Genomic DNA, 17,754 nt, shown 5'->3' with positions numbered 1-17,754 from the left:
AAAGTTGTTCTGTCTTTAGTGGTTTACTTTGCTGTAAAATGCCAATTTATTTAACCTGCAAAGGATACTCTATTTTACTAAGAAAACATTTTGGCAAGGAGGAGAAGCCAAAAATAGGAAGTTGCACTGATGCTGTTAAAACTCAATCGGAGCCTGTAAAAATACAGCTGCAGTGACCATTATTTGACTTCCATGAAAGCTTATTTCTACTGTTCTTTCCATATACTATAGTTTTAAGCTGGTCTAAAATGAACCTCTGAAGATCTCACTGGCATGGGAGAATTCTCAGATAGAAAAGAAGTAGTTCATGGAGAACACAACCTGGGAAAAGCTGATACTGATGGAGTTTTGTGATCCTTAGCGATGCCCCTTTGTCTTATGATGACTCTCCAAATGTTAATGGACGTTAGTAGAAATGTGAGGCTCCTTGAAACTCTCATAAAATTGTTCAGCCACTAAGATTCCAAGAAGATCAGAGGACAGCAGCATTTCAAAGATTTTTTTTATCTTAACTCACAGTTCTTTTTCATGTCTGTGATGATTCATCTGGGATTACACTCAAAACCACTATGTTTTCTTCTGAGGAATTACTTAAATGCTGTGATTTTGAAGGATCAGGAAGACCTGCTGGACTGCGCTGTGATTACTCTGATTGCATGCTTCTGTTTCCTTCTATGGTGAGGGAGGTTGCAGGGATGAATGGTGCCCATCCGACTCTGATCTTGGCATTCAGTCAGAAAGAGACCTGAGTATACATGGGAATGGACAGATCGGCTGTTTTCCAAGCCTCAAGTTTGTGTACACCATGCTGTGGTAGTTGCTACTGGTTATGTTCAACAGTGTTCAGCACGACTTAATTTACCAGAGTACAAACCTTTGTTTTGTTTCTGAAATGATGGAATACCCAACCCACAAGGACAATTTACTCTTACTTGCACAGGTTTCTGTATTTGGCTTGGTTGAAGGATTGGAGAGCAGTGCTCAAGTCTCTCATCAGCAGATGCAGTTATTAGTCCTAACTCTGAAAAATATTCTCTTGCTGAAGTCCACGAGCCATCTGTTGAGTGTCACCTGAGATTTGAATGAAAAAAGAGCAGTTATCAGATATTGATTTTTTCAAGGTGCTGTAGTTGGTATGACTTCTAAGGATGAAATTTATCCTCACATTTATACTAGGGGGTATTTCAGTATCCCCAGGCTTCCGGTCATGAAGGAACAGGGAGGTTTGTCATTACTGCTTAAATAGGAATACCAGAAGCACAAGCATGACTAATCAAAAGTACTGGAGCTCGTGATTCCAAGGAGCATATCCAAGGAGAGAGTAAAACACACTGCTTACAGCAATTGCAAGGAATTATACTAACTGTATTAAATAATCATTATTTCCCAACATTCATATGATTTTTAACTTTTCTCTTATTTTACCCATTTTCCGCTTTGGGAGAAAAGAAGACAGATATACACTATGGTCACCAAGCCAGGCAGAGTTGGAGGTAAGCAGGTTAGAGCTGATACATCCCCTTGAACAAATACAATGCAACTAAATGCTTATTACAGGACAAGGCAACCTGCTTATTATGTCACAAATTCATTTTTTCTGCCTTCCATGAGGTCATGCCTAATGTGTTAATTATAGTTATACAAACTAAAAAAAAAAAAGTGTTACTTTGCTTGTACAATTCTATTTCCAAAGAAAATAACAGTTTATAATTTGTACCATACTTAACTAGCCCTTTGTTATATTCATATTTTGATTCCAGTAATTTGGAGATGATAAATGTATGAGAGATAAATATCTCTGTTCCTGGATTTGTTGCCTATGCATCTTGATCTCCATTAGTATTTGTCATCCTAGTCACAACCCTAGGGAATTTCAAAATAAAATGGGTTCATTTGAAAACAAAATCCTGTGTAAGTGGTATTGGATATAAATATTCACTGTTTACAGGAAAAACTGAGGTACTTCCTCTTCAATGAAAAACTGATTATTTTTTTTTATAAAACATTTATTCGGAATAAAGGGAGAGGTAGAACATCAGGGACGGTGACTTCATAGCCATATTATGTCATCCTTTCTTTATTTTATGAAGTCTGATTGTGTTACGAGTGTTGCAAGAACTGAAATGTATGTAGGAGTAGAAGGACTTTCTAGACTGAGGCCCCTGGCCACAAAGACAAACTGTATCATTCAGTCTTTCTTTTGAAAGTTTATCCATTTCCAGCATAAAATGAGTTAAGTTTCTTGCTCCTGCTCTTCTATGGGAATGTTGTTTTAGAATTTGACTCACCTCGTAGTTGGAATCCATATTTTAATTTGAAGCCTGATATATTCATTGGTAATTTATACATTTGTTCTTGAGTTGAAGTTATCCTTTACGACAAATAGCTTTTTCCTTTCCCTACTGCTTTTTGATCCTCCTGCCCAGCCTACTGACAATACATTAACAAACGAAACAGAAACAAACCCTGAGCTCAAGTACTGGCATGTAATGATCTCTGGAGCTTAACTTTTAGTACTCAGTTTGGCACGATTCTGGTCCAGCCAGCTGATGATGTCCACGCCCGAACCTAACCAGAGGAAGAGTACAAGCCAGGACCTGTTTCTAGCAGGCAATTTCTCCATGTTCTGGAGAAGGAAGAGAGTTTTGCTGGGTGAACGAAAACCATCCTCTACCGCTTACCCTGGGGCCAGAGAATGAGTCCAGGCCTAAAGCTGTGGTTTGGACTGCCTCTTCTAGTGTACAGACTAAAAATAGTATTTGCAAATTATATTGAGAAAAAAAAGTTTGGTAAAACAGGTGTTCAGGAAATGCCCGACCACAGCACCTGTACAGTAAAAGACAACCTTAATTCTGAAATTTCATCCCTTTTGAGGTTTGGAAATGCAATCAAAGCATTATATTAACATGAACAAAGGGGAGAATGCAGAAATGATCTTATGCTGAAGTATTCTCTTGCTGTCTAAGGTCCTCTGCTCCTGGAGCTCTCCAAGTGAGTGAGATCTTGCTGTGCCAACAAGAGGTTATGGTGCACTGAGAAACTATTATCCTTATGTATTACTGCTGGGAAACACTCAGCTAAAGCTTCTAAACTTCTGAAGAAGGGAGGATGGGGAGAGCAGGTGATGAATCCAGACCTTTTGTAGGATAAAGAGAGAGAAAAGGTAGAAAGTTAATGATTTTTTTTCATTTACAAGGACTCAGTGTCACTAGCATGTCTTCTATGCTGCTGTGGAGAGAGACTCTGTTCAGGAATGGTAAGAAATGTTTGAAATTGGTTTTGAGTGATAGTTTAAATCCCCAAACTGACAGTTCAGTTTGTTTTACTTTGTGTTTATTTGCATAAGAAAATACAGAACTAAGCTATCCTACTTCGATTTTCATTGAGATGGCAATGCTAATCCATGCACGTGATCTGACAGGATACATCCTCAAGAAATGTGAAGATGAGATTTTCTCCCACCTCTCAGTTTTGCAATTAATGTAAAATGGAGAGCTGTGATACGTAAGCCCGAGTCCTTCCTCAGATGAATTTCATGTGGGGTTAACCACTATATTGCTCTTCCACTGGACATAAAAAAGTAACACATCTGTGGTGAAATGGTGATGCATTTTCCTGTTTAATTTTCTTAATTTTTTTAATAGTGGTAATTTTTATTTAATAAATTCAATCTGTTAAATCTTTCATTAATTTTGAAGAGTGGCTAAAAACAAGGATATGTAATTCAGTCAGCTTTCACTTACGTAGTATTTTGAATTCAAAGTATTGTTTTTAGAAGGACAGAATCATGTCACAACTCTTTCCCCAGAGTTTCCATCTCTGGAAGACGTGCAAAATGATTTTCATTTTCTTTCTTTCTCTCCGCATGCAATAGTGTCTAACAGTTATCATCCTCAGCTGTTTTCAGAGGGATAATTTGTCATATTTTCTCCCACAGTCCTAGGTTTAGTGAATGTATATTTCAGAAAGCATTAGAAAAGCAAGTAAGAGAGAGAGAGAGGACATGTAATGCAAATATTTTTGTTATTCACTTAATTTTAGTCTTAAAATTTCAGAAATTATTCCTCAATTATTGTATTGGTATCAGTTTCATAAGCTGACTATTCATCTTGTAAAATATAAGTGATTTATTTTAAACAAACTGCCTTTCAGTTGTGTACTTTAATTATTGTCGAATTTACAGAAGAGCACTTAGTATACTTTTGATGCATCATTATTTGTTACATATCTAACACATATCTGCTTATGTTTTCTCTAGACTATTAATTTAACCTTTTTAGTGCCTTTTTACAGAAAAACCATACAATGACAGATAAATTCCTTTTATCATAGCTTACTCTGTTAAAAAGAGGATGAAAGAAGAAAGAAGGTGTGTTCATAAGAAGGTTGTTCTGTCAGACAGGAGATGAGGTTATGTAGTGATGCAGACAGCACACTTCAGGTTGGTACTGGAAATGATGTAGTTAAATCTGACCAGATCCAGCTGCTAAAAATTGCCATCAACAAATTCTGCTGCCCCTAATGTCAGCCTTTCCTCAGTAGCTCTGGCTTTCTGTGCTTGAATGGCCATTCCTCATCCTCAGACTGAGCCCTAGCTGCCCCCCTTCCCTGCATATCCATTTGTCTGTATAGGAGAAGAAGGAGTGTATGTTTACCAGCTTCTTGTCTCCTAGCCCTGGCCCTGAAATTGGTTGCTGTTCCCTTGGCAGTGTGTGATCCTGGAGCTCTACAGCTGTGTATTGCAGCTAGTGACAAATAGCTTTGAGCTTCGTCTTCTCTAAGATGTTTATTTTTTCAACACATTCATTTTCTACATAAAATGAAATATTTAGTCTAGTCCTAAAAGACAAAAATCACAAATCTGGAAAGCAGAGGTTTTCTTTAGTTTTTGAAATAAAGTTTTTCAGTGGAAAAACCCTCTTGTAAAGGAAAAAAAGTAAGATCAGCTGTGCTTTTTGATATTTCAGAGACACTTGTAGCTGTAGAAAATGTAGATGTTAGTTGGTCCACCATACACCCTGCAGCAATACAGTACTGTTGAGACATGAGGCTCTCTTAAGTTCTCACCTTTAATAATAGAGGAAGAATTCTGTTAAAACCACCTTAAGAAAAGATTATTAATCTTGGACACCTGTAAAGAAGGTTTATTTTGGAGAGTGGAGAGTCTGTTTTGTGGAAAAGTATAAGAAGACCTTGGTTTCCTTGGTCAAAAGCTAAGACATACTTTTCTGTGGAAGTAAAGGAAATAGAAGTAAAGTAGCAACAGTAACTTGGTAATATTCACAAAAGGATGTGTAATATAAATTATCTAATAGCCAACTTAACCTGGAAACACATAAACCACACAGGACTGATATTCTGGATTGGTCTTCCAAAATGAGCAGATGGAAGAAATCATACCTACATGTAGTTTAATCAGCGTATGAAGCTCAGAAGGTTCTACAGAAGGATCTGGACAGGCTGGATCAATGGGCTGAGGCCAACTGCATGTAGTTCAACAAGGCCATGTGCCAGGTCCTGCACTTAGGCCACAACAACCCCATGCAGATCTACAGGCAGGTGGAATAAGGACTGGAAAGTTTCCCAGTAGAAAAGGACCTGGGGATGCTGGTCAACCACCATCTGAACATGAGCCTGCAGTGTGCCCAGGTGGCCAAGAAGGCCAGTGGTATCCTGGCTTGTATCAGGAAAAGTGTGGCCAGCAGGACCAGGTGAATGTCCCTCTGTACTTAGCACTGGTGCGGCCACACCTCGAGTGCTGTGTCCAGTTCTGGGCCTCTCACTACAAAAAGACATTGTGGGCTGGACCATGTCCAGAGAAGGGCAGTGAAGCTGGTGAAGGCAGTAGAGAACAAGACTTTTGAGGAGCATCTGAGGGATCTGGGACTTTTTAGCGTGGAGTAAAGGGGGCTTGGGGCAACCTTATTGGTCTCTACTACTACCTGAAAGGAGGTTGAAACCGGGTTGAGATTAGTCTCTTCTCCCATGTAACAAGTGATAGAACAAGAGAAAACATCCTCATGCTGTGCCAGGGGAGGTTTAGATTGGATATTAGAAAAAATTTCTTCAGCAAAAGGGTTTTCAAGCACTGGAGCAGGCTCTCCAGGAAAGTAGTTGAGTAAGCATCCCTGGAGGTACTTGAAAGACACATAGATGTGGCACTTAGGGTCATGGTTTAGTGGCGAACATGATGCTGCTGGAGCAATGGTTGGACTTGATGATCTCAAAGGTCTTTTCTAACCTAAATTATTCTATGATTCTACGAAGGGGATGATACGTTGTGTTTGTAGGAAAGAATTGCAGGTTGCACAAAGCTGGAAACCAGTGCCATCTCTTGCTGTCCTGTCAGAAGGGGGATAGTAATCATAACTTTCTGGTAAATGTTAGTGCATTGAATTCTTTAATATCCAGTTTTCAAAAAAAATTAATAGCCAAGTATACCCCTGTAGACAGGTATGTGATGCCTCTCTACAACAAAAAGCATTTCCCTGTCAAGCGTTGTCACCAATGTCCTTTATAATCTTGTGTTTGTTCTTCCAGAAATAGAACCACCTGATGTGATTTTATGTGGGATGCAGTGAGTGATACAAGAATATAAGGTCTAAGAGAATTTTTCCTAGCCTGCATGAGGTAACAGCATATATCTTGGTTACTGTAGGGATCAGTATGTGTTCTAAATTCTTCATAAGTCATATGTTGCTATGCTGTGAATCAGGAAAAATACCTAATTACACAGTAAAGGTAAACTAGAAGCGAAACAAATTATGTTGGAAGGAGCTGCAAATATCTTAAACTTGTCTTTTACAAGACAGTAATGGTGACTAGAAGTGATCTTCCAAAAAATATACGAATGTGTCCATAATTTATAGTAAGAGAGACTGATCGTTTGCCAGTGCTGTGACATAAGCTAGATCCTCAGCAATCTAAACCCCTTCTCTCTGTGCTTTCCATTTGTGTAGGGGAGATATGACATGTCAGCTTTGGATGTTTCAGACACGTTCAGGTATCCTCAAATAGTCCCACCTATTTCAATACTCTGCGGGGGTGGAAGGGTACTCGAAACTGAAGAACTAAGAATGGTGTTGGAAACTGATTCTATCTCTGACCCAAGGGAAATGTTATTGACAGATTTAACAGTGAATCTTACCTCTGCTAATTTTACAAAGCCTGCACTAATCACTGGCCAAAACACAGGATTATAAAGGACGACACTCAATTCTAAAAAAATCTGTTTTCATAATTGACAGTTTTCCTGGGTTGACAGGAGTAGTTAAAAAAGACTGAAAAATTAAACTAAGTGGTTTACAGCAAAATATATTCATCCTGTCGAAAAGTTCCTTTAGCCAAACAAAGTTTTTATTTCGAGCAATATAGGCTCCATATTGGATTTTCTTGTAAACTAATGGAAAATTCCTTCTTATTCTTTATCTTTTCCCATTTACTTTTTCAGAGAAATCTAATCGTACAGTGAAATAGTGTTATATATCCTAGTCACTTTATGTGTGCTCATGTATTTATTTCTAATTGCTATTTCTGTGAGAGCCATAATAACAAATTAGATCTTTGACCAGCTATTCCAACAATTTCATTTTACTCAGTGGAAATAGTCTTGATTTATATATATAGTCACATGATCAGAATTTGACCTGCTGTTTAGTTTTTTGTTACGCTGTGTGTATAATAACAATATAATGAACTTGCGCCGTTTCAGTGGCTGCACTGACATTAATAAATGATCCTGGAACACAGCAAAGATTCCTCAACAAGATAAGATACTATAAATTTAGCTACTAGAACACTGCAAGTGATGATTCCGAGGTTTGATTTTTAAGCAGAATAGCTGTGTTAATCCAATCTTCATTAAATGCACAAAGGAAGAATTTATGGTAATTAGGAAAAGACAAATGACAGCATTCAGTTCTGGAATTCTGGGCCCGCAGGAGCATGCAGTAACCACTTTCGGTCTTTAGGTTTCTTACTTGACAGAAAAGGAATTATATACAAGGGGAACTTTCGTATTGGAAGGAGGCTCCACTCTGTCTCCACACATACAGAACTTCTACAGGATGAGTGGAAACAGGTTTATAATAATTATACAGGGAGCTGGAAACAGTGTCGTTGCCTAATATGTTCCATTTTCATTTTACATTTTTCTTGTATCTGTTAAATGTTCTAATACCTCCTCTAAGGCTGCTGCAAATCAGAAATTTAGCCCAGAAAAATATGTTTTCCTTTGTCTCATGAAACTCTCTTTAAGTTTGTTTATATTAGAAACTGCAAAAAATGCAGTTGGGACTGGTATTCCCCAGGAAAACTTTAGCAATCTGCCAAAATGCTAGCTGAACATGAGCAACTTGAGAGTGAACCTGTTCTGCTCTGTAGAGGTACATGAAAACTGCAATTGCCCTAAAGCTTTCAGGGCCATGATAATAGAAGTGAAAGGTGAAGGAGAAAGATGGGTATACTGTCTGTGCTTTCCAGACTCAACAAATCACAAGGTTCTAATGATGGGAAAGAAAAGGCAACAGGATGGACTTGGCTTTCTGGAATGGTGGTGGTGATGGCGGCTCGTTTTCTGCTGTGGAGTAGAAGCTGCCTTGGCTGTTAGATATTCAAATGAGACTGGTAACTCAAGCTCAGGTCTGCTTGCATGCTGAAGCATTGAGTTTAGGGGTTTTCCCTGGTCACATCACTGAATTTGCAAATCAGAAAATTCCTCACCCACTCCCACCTTTTAAATAAAAGATAAGAAACTCTTTACAGAAAGTGTAACTATTAGACCATATGTTATGAATGTTCCAGAATTTAATTTAATAAATTGTACATATACTGTGTCTGTCGAAACCATACTTATGTGTCTTTGGCAAATTATTTGCGCTAAATGTCTAATTATGTGTCTACCTTCTGCTTTCCTTTCATTTAATGTGTGGGACAGATGCATAAAGAAATAAAATGTCCTGACTAACCAATGCAAAACTAAATATTGATTTGGCATTTCCTCAGATTCTTAGTCCTTTTGCTTTCTAAAAATATTTTAATATGAGCAGGATGGCATTGGTTTTAGTATTTCATAGGCTGGAAAATGCATGCCAGAACAGCTGTAATCTCTGCATATGGTTTAAAAAGATAACTCAAGCTTTGTGATTCTGGAGGTTCCGTATATAGTGACACTTTAGAATTCTATTTCTTGAGAGAGCAGAGGTAACAAAGATGCTTCATCCAGAACATAGTTTCACTCCGTATGTGTGTATTTATAATATTTAATCCAGTCTCTAAGTATGTATCACTCTCTACAAATGAAAAGATTAAAGTGTATTAGTTATCACAGAAATATATTAGTGATTTTGAACAGAGTTAAAACAGAGGAGAATGGGAAAAGAGTCACCTTAGAATAAATATCCCCCGGAAGCAAAGCTAGACCCCATCATTTTACAAATTTTTACACAAGTAGAATTTATACCATGCTGGATGTCAAAGAGCAAAATATGATAACATAAAGGCACCAAAGGGAATTCATTTCCTTGTGTGCCAAATGAAGTTTGAAATGGTTCCTGAGCATGGATCTTTTGCAAAAGATTATTCAATCAATGTATTTTAAGTCTTGCTTGTATATTGATATTCATATATTTGGTTTTGAATCCTACACTTTGATCCTCATGTAGAAATTCTGTCAACTTTTAAAATTCAAAATACTAAAACTTGACATTTTAAAGAATTCTATTGAGTGTTTATATTCAGGTGGCCTAAATCCCAGTACTCAACCGCATGCTTATACTAGGAAAGAGTTGTTATAGGTGGAGTAAAGACCAGCTTAATATTTGGCCCCGCTTGCTGTTAAATTTGGCATTAGAAACCTCTCAAACAACCAGGCTACAACTACAATGGGTAGTTTTCTCTATAATTTTCAATTTTTATTAATTGGGAGCAATCCTTACCTAACTATTCTATTACTATTAAGCTTCTGTTAAGAGTAATCACATAATTGTTTATTGTATTAGATCCTTGAATTGTGATTACAAGTCAGTTCTGGTGTAGAAATAAGTTCAAAACTTACTGCAACCTAGCTATTATTTACATACATTGAAATAGGAAACAAACAGTGAAAGAAAACATTTCTTTTGACCTAAGTCTATAATACCTTCTGAGAAGGATCAAGTCTTTTCAGAAATTCACTCAGAAAAATAATCACCTGAACATACCAGTTGTCCATATTTAGAAAACAAAGTATTCTTACATGAATATACTCTTTAAATTCTGCAGTGATTACAGCATAGGACCAGAGAAGAAAAGATAGATTCAAAAATCCTTCTCCTAGAGCTGCAAATGTCTCCTTGTGAAGCACTGGGAAAATGATTAAAAGCCTGATTTTATTAGCAAAATTTTTTAATAAGGAGCTACTTATTTTTTTCATACAATCTTTCAAGATGCTAGGTCGGATGGGGCTTTGAGCAATCTGATCTAGTGGAAGGCATCCCTGCCCATGGCAGGGGGTTGGAACTTCATGATCTTCAAGGTCTGTTCCAATCCAAACCATTCAATGATTCTATGATTCTGGGAGTCTATGATTCTGTGCTTTATTCATGCAGAACTTTAAATTTAATAGTACTATTTGATGTTGTTACCATCGAAAATTTACTTCCTTGACTTCCATGGAAGCAGTATAAGGTTAGTAATATTGATTTTGTTTGCTCTATTGATCATTGATTTGATTGGCTTTTGGATTAGGTTCTAAGCATCTTTCAGATCTGCATTAGTGCCATATTTGGAAGGAGAACTCTGGGATACCACTCTGCTTTTTTTTCATCATCACAGGAGGAATCAGCAAAAAAGCACCTCAGAAATTAATTATGATGGTTTTTTAAAAAAACTGACAAAGCTCCTCTCTGATATCTCGGAAGAAACACCTTGTATACGTTATGATGAAAATAGTGTAATTAGTGCCACATACTAAAGTCAGCTTTCGGAAACACCTGATTTAGTTATTGGGAGCTCCAGGCTGCTGACTTGTTTTTTCTGTCCCAGGGACCCCAATAAGGCTTGTAAAATATTTTAAGAAAACTACTATGTTAGAGGCATGTGTGATTCTTTTCTAATGACTGTTAAGTCAATACGCTTACTGGAATTATTGGAATGGAATCCTCAAGCTATGGTGCTCCTTTTACCTCAGTAGAAAGCTCCTGCATGCACAAACCATCTTTCTACTGAAAACCTAAAGAAACAATATAGCTGTCATCACCAGAACTGGACTTTAACTGCCTGTTTTCATTGTCTTGATTTATGTTACTTATGAGTTCATTCCCCCTGGCAGAGACTCAAACATGGAAATCTGCTTCTCCTCTTTCAGGTCATATTTCTTTAAAAACACTGTAGTCTTTTTCTCCTGGAATGTTACAAAACAGCAGCCAGAATATCAACCAGTGTAAATTGGCCAGCTGTATTGACTATGATGAACGCTGCTAATTTACATTTGCTGATAATCTGGCCTATGTTTTTTAACTTTCAAAATGCAGAGGGTTCTTTCAGGGACCAAAAGAACTGTGCTCAGTCTTTACAATTACTCACACACTAGCAAGACAAGAGAAACACGTGTTTGTTCTTAATCCCTTACTGCTTTAAAATTTAAACAAGTGCTTTAAAAATAGTCAAGGCCAACGTTAAGCACATTAGTGGGGCTAACAACATTCTCATTTTTTCTCTTTTTGTTTTCTGACACCTCCAATTTCATTTTAGCCAAGATTAGACCTGCAAGTGCTAAGCTAACTTTGCTCTGGGGAGTAGAGGAAGTCATATACCAAGGAAGGCATTTTGCTGTTTGTCTCTAAATAAGGCAGTGAGTGAATAAAAGATTAGAGTAGTTGACCCAGAAAAAAATTCACAGATAAATTGTAAGTTTTTCTAATCATGGTGCTCAGTCTGAGAAACAAAACTGCTCAATAAACATGCTGTCTTTCCCTAGCTTTCATTCCATCAGTTTTTCCAGTTACAATCATTTTATCATATATCTGGCCTTTAGTACCCACCATTCTTCCTTGACAGTGGCAGTGGTACATGTCTGACAATTTTTATTGCCCATTAACACAAACTGAGTTGCCTGACTTGGAGGTTTGGTGCTTTCACTTCATTAACTTGTACAGCATTTAAATTGTCCTCTTAGTTTCTAGATCAGCCCTGTTTGGCCAGCATCAGTAGTAACCCAGATTAATTCTACCTATGCCTTCTTTTCACAGCACAGTCATCTCTATACAGGGTGACAAAAAAAGTGCACAGTTATATCACACAGTAAGTTAAGGATAACAGGCAACACCCTTACAGTTGTTTTAGCGCTAGGTACCTGAAGCTAAGAGAAGTGGAAGTATCATGTCTTGCTACAGTGGGGTGATTCTCCAGACTTTGTCCTCCTTAGACAGGACCAAGTGGTTTTTCTTGTTCCAGGAACAGTCAGCCATAACCCTGCTGCTTGCAGGGGTGATCCTTCACTTGTCTGATCACTCACTTTTACCCTGTCCCATCTATGCTGGAGGGGAGGCTGTGCAAATAGTAGAGAGCTCAAGCAGTGGGTGGAGGAACACGAAGCATGGAAAATCAGGTGTTTGCTGGCCATAAACCCTCTCTGATTCTTCCCTGCAGATGTCTGCATTGCAGCCACACCAGCCCTTCCAACAGGGTTTTGCCTACACCCTCCAGAAGGACGGTGTCAATGGAGTATGTCCATTTCTCAAATGGAGGTAAATTTTGCTGCTCTGAAGATGGAGTTAGAACTTGGTTTCACTTGCACAGATGAAGTTTGGAGCTAGTTTTTTACCAGTATAAATTTTACTTCATGTGCAGTCAAATCCACAGACTGTCAACACTCCAATATTGCATATAGGCTTCATGTGCCTGAATGTGTTGATTCAGTGCAGTAGTGTAGTTTTGAAATTAACTCTCAGTCATCCCCACTTAATGCATATTGACTTGATTTATAGAGCAGCTTTTGCGCATCGCACTAGTTTTTATCTGTGCAAAATTAAACTGGAAGATTTTCTCCAGGAACTTACAGATGTGCTCTAACCCCTAGTGTAGGTCCGAACCATTGACCCGTCCTTGCAGCAGCTATGAATCATACACATGATGGAGATGTTCAGTTCAAGGCATCAAGACCAGATCTAGTCTGAAGGACAAGCCCTGAAACACACATAGTGTGGATGTAGGGGCATCAGTAGCTTCAGTCTGCCAATCTGCTTTTGTTTGCTAAATTACAAGTTAATGTAGATGTAGGCTTAGATGCCTGAGGAGAGATTTGTGGGCTCTTCAGATTTTCTATGGAACCAGCCCAGAGCTAGAAGGAGAAAGGGCTAAATAGCCTGTGGTAGATGATGTCTATGGGAACACTTAGAGGCTTATGTTTTATAGAGTTGTTTGGTGGGAATTCATACTTTGTGCCTTCATTTCCTGGGAAGCAAAATAGATGCCTTTTTAGATGCCCTTCTTTCATTCCACATTGGAAGCTCTAACTTTGATCAGTTCTTGAACTTTCCAGTGGGCAAAAAAAAGCTCAGAGGCATAGACTGTACATACCTTTGGAATCTCGTTTTTCGAAAGTGATATAAAAGTTATATAAAAGAATATAAAATACAATAAGTTCTAAGACAATATTTTTATTGACTTCTGCTTGGTTCCTGATTGGCTGTGATGCTTCACTCCTGAATAGCTATATGAATAATGCCATTTTTTTATTCTTATCTAGAAAGTAATTATATTTAGTACCATACCAATGTTTAAATGTATCAGAACAAATATAATTTTTGCTTACATTATTTCTGTTATAATTGCTTAATAAAATTCTTATTGCATAACCCATATTAAAAAAAAATTAAAAAAAAAAAAAAGAAGAAACTCAGATGGGGAAGAACAAACTTACTCTTACATTCCTTTTTTTTTGCTTGTTTGTTTTGATTTTCTATTCTATCCAGAGAGTGAATTCCAGATGTTTCATAGTCTTTCCATTTATTTCTCATGCTATACTATGTATTTAATTAGACATTGTTTGCTGTGTTTGAAAGTTTTTCCCTTTTGAATCTGTTTTATAGAATTCATATGATTATATTAATATATATTAAATTGCATTTTAAATATTACATATTATATGCTATATATGCACATGTGGCACCCCGGCCGATCTCTCCTCTGCCCTGCTCCTGCCGCACATAGCACACACTTCCCCCCCCCCCGTCCCACCATGCGGCCCAGGACAGCCGCCGCCGCTCCACCCTCCGGACGCCAGGACTGCCTCCGAGAAACAGAAGAAAAGAACAATTTGGACTCAAATAAAACTAAATTAACAGCAGTAAATAGTTTGTTTGTTTGTTTCAGCAGTAAATTGAGAGTCTGTGTAAGTGAAAAACTTGGTGCTGAGCACTAAAGGTGGTACAAATGAAATAGTTCATAAGTAGTGAAGCATGGTTGGAAACAAGGGAAAGAAAAATTATAAATAAAGTGTGTCAAAAGAGTTGTGTAAAACATGTAAGATCAGAAACAACAAACTACCTGCACCTGTTTATAATTACATCAATAAAAACCTTTTTAAATTTTGTTTTATAGGGACACCCTCAAACACTATGAGAATGGGGTAAATTTAAAAATCCATATATCAATAAAGACATATTCATCTTTAAGGAATAAAAAAGGGGGATATGTGGCACTAAACCTGCATTATATGGGAAAACTGTTGTTTAAACATGTCTTAAAATGGCTTTTTGTGGTCTCTTTGCAAGCACATGCTTCTTCCCAACACCCCCCACGGTAGTGTTATCTCAGGAATGTCCTGGGAAGGTGTCCTGAGGTGTTTTTCGTTGGTCCTCGTTAACCCCTTCCTGTGATTGGGTGTTCCTGTAAGCCTCTTGAGACTTCTAATTGGTTACTCTGTGAATCCTTCTGAACCCTATAAATGTAACATCCCCAACAATAAACGCTCTCTTGCCTCCTCTCCACACCCAGTGTCCTGTCTCCGTGCCGGTCATGGGGCCACGTGCGGGGAGGGAGGGGGGAGCACCTCTCCCCTACAGGCTCAGGGCCAGAAGAGACCCCTGAAGAAACCCCTGGAGTTCCCTTTCCCCTTCCTTCAAGGTGTCGGAATGGTTCCTCAGATGGAGATGGAACTAGAACTGGGCCGCCCCACGTCGTGGGTGGGGAAAGGGATCCAGATGCACATATACATTCTATAGATATAATATTTTATTTAAGTTTCGTCATTGCAGTCTACACACAGATAAGAGAATCACATGCTGTAATATCATATATCACATGTAGCATAAAATTTTAACTGGTAACATTACTATAGCCCAGCAACTTGTGTTTCTTCTAAATGGATCTTTTTGATGACAACTTCATAGTGATTTGACAATCAAAGAATCACAAGCCTTTGGCAATCTATTTGGTAATGGAAAAATCATAATTTGTCACTAGAACAGTTAGTCATTTGGGGAAAAGGGATATTTCTCTTCCAAATTCTTCATAGCGTTTGATCTTAGCATCCTGTGTTTTTTGTAAAATTAATAAGAGAATATGAATGCTATCTATGAACATCTAACTCACTGGAAACAAGAGAGATGAATTCTTTTGCTCTCTGAGCCTAAACTGTGCAGATTTATTTAAAATAATGTAATTTCTGAGTTTATAAAGAAGCTGATGAATTTACTGGTAACATTCTTCATCACTTGTCCACTCAGTGCAAGCGTGAATCTCCATATAAACTCCTTGTGTATAAAGTGTTGATGGCATGCCTATTTTAGCAAGAGTGGTACCAGTATCTGCCAGAACAGGATACAGAGTCATGAGGGCTATGTTAGGAAGCTGAGTGAAACTGCTGGTGTCCTACTTGTAGAATTTAATTCTCAATAGAATTCTAGTAAATTTAAAAATTATTAGTAAACTAATAGAAAAACTACAGAGAAATTACATTATAGGAAAAAAACTATATAACTTTACTTCTAAATTCTAAGTAGAACAGCTTAATACTTTAATGTTCTTTTGTATAGGATTGTTTGTTACATAACTTCAGATTTGATAGATTTTGCAAAAACTTCATCCTTTTAGAAAAACATTCAACCGAGATAGTTACTCATAATTAGCATAGAGAAAAAGGAGAAATATCTACAAACTTGGGACATAAATGTTGACCTAAATTTTTGACAAGGCACTGATTCTTGCTTTTTAAAATATCATTAAAGAGCTTAGAAAGAACAAGGAGTAAGAGTGCTGGTTTTGCCTGACGCTAACAAGTCCAGAAGCCTTTCTTTTCCTAAACAAGTGTATACAATACTGCTGTTTACAGTACTACATATTTTATATTTGAATGAGACCTGTAAGGTAGAGTAATGACTTTCCAGAATATGTTATGATTTTGCACTATGACACATCTTAATAGCAAGTTTCGTATGTGTCAAGGAGGTATTCAGAAAATCCTCAACTTCCATAAAACAAGTGTGAATGAAAGACTTCTATATGCCCATGAAATAAACCACATATCACTAAATCATATTCATGGATATGACTAACAGTCTACAAAAAAAGTCTCATAATTAAGAGTACTGAAAGTAAAAACGAAATAAAAACTGTTTGATTTTGATGAGTCAGTCTTGCATTGGGCTGAAGTAACTCTGGATGAAATACTGCCGTGTAAATCTGTTGCGTGGCCTTCCTGTAGAAGGTATATATGTGCACAGAAATGTCTGCTTTCTGCTGTGATGTGACAGTATGTACGTTCCTCAAGATATGAGTGCAAATCACATCATCACCCCTATCCACAGAGTACCGACCTATGCTATTGTAATTCCTGGTGGCTCCAACTTTCAGTCAGGAAAGGCCCAAAAGGCTCATCAGCGCTGTAATTTCCATGACGAACTCTAGGCATTCACCAACCCAAGCTACTTTCAGCAGAGTCAGGAAAACTTGGACCAGATTATTTAGTTTACTGCACAAAATATCAGAAATCCTGAAATGGTAGAAAAATGGCATATCTTTAATATGGTCCAGGACTGCAGTTTCTACACAGCTCCTCAGTATTTCCCATTCCAGCTCATATATCTGCTTAGTCAATTTTCTGAAGGATTGGGTGCTAAGAAATGTGAGCTAGGGTGTTCCTCTGTTGGCCTTCCTAACACCATGCTGCTTTGTCTTTTAGCACCCCTGCTAATTTCTTTCTGTTCTTATCCAGTTCTCTTCATCTGCTACTTCTCAATGACTTAACAATAGCACTTGATTTACTCCATGCACTTCTTGCTGTTCCTTTATACCGATTCTTTCTGATGTGCATTTTGTTGTGTTTTACCTCCAGTATGATTCATTTCTGCTTCAGTTGAGCCTAATGAAGCAAAAGCCATTCCTCCTCTCTTCTTTGTGTATCAGATTAATTGTGTGTTTGATAAGGTTTTTTTCAGTAACTACTTGCTTCTATGCTTTGCTTTCCCCTTCCTGTACCTTCCCAGGAGATCAAGCCCACACATTCCTGAGTTAGATTTTATAACATCTGTTTTGTTGTCCTTATTTTGTTGCTTTCAGTCCTTCCCTTCCTTGCTCTTTTTAGAGCGGTACTGCAGTATTTTCTGTTCAGTTGCATGCAAATTATTGTCCATTTTCATATTCTCAACTATTTCATTTATCTAATAGTCTTCTCTAAGGTAGTAGCCCCCTAATAGTTTCCTCTACCTCCAAGATAAAAAAGTGAGCCAGAGTGTTTTTCAATATCTTGTTGAAGAGTCTGGAGAAAAAACCTTC

This window comes from Corapipo altera, unplaced genomic scaffold (assembly GCF_003945725.1).
Source record: "Corapipo altera isolate COAL_440 unplaced genomic scaffold, ASM394572v1 1, whole genome shotgun sequence".
In the NCBI taxonomy this organism is placed as follows: domain Eukaryota; kingdom Metazoa; phylum Chordata; class Aves; order Passeriformes; family Pipridae; genus Corapipo; species Corapipo altera.
Note: the sequence above shows the minus strand (reverse complement) of the source record.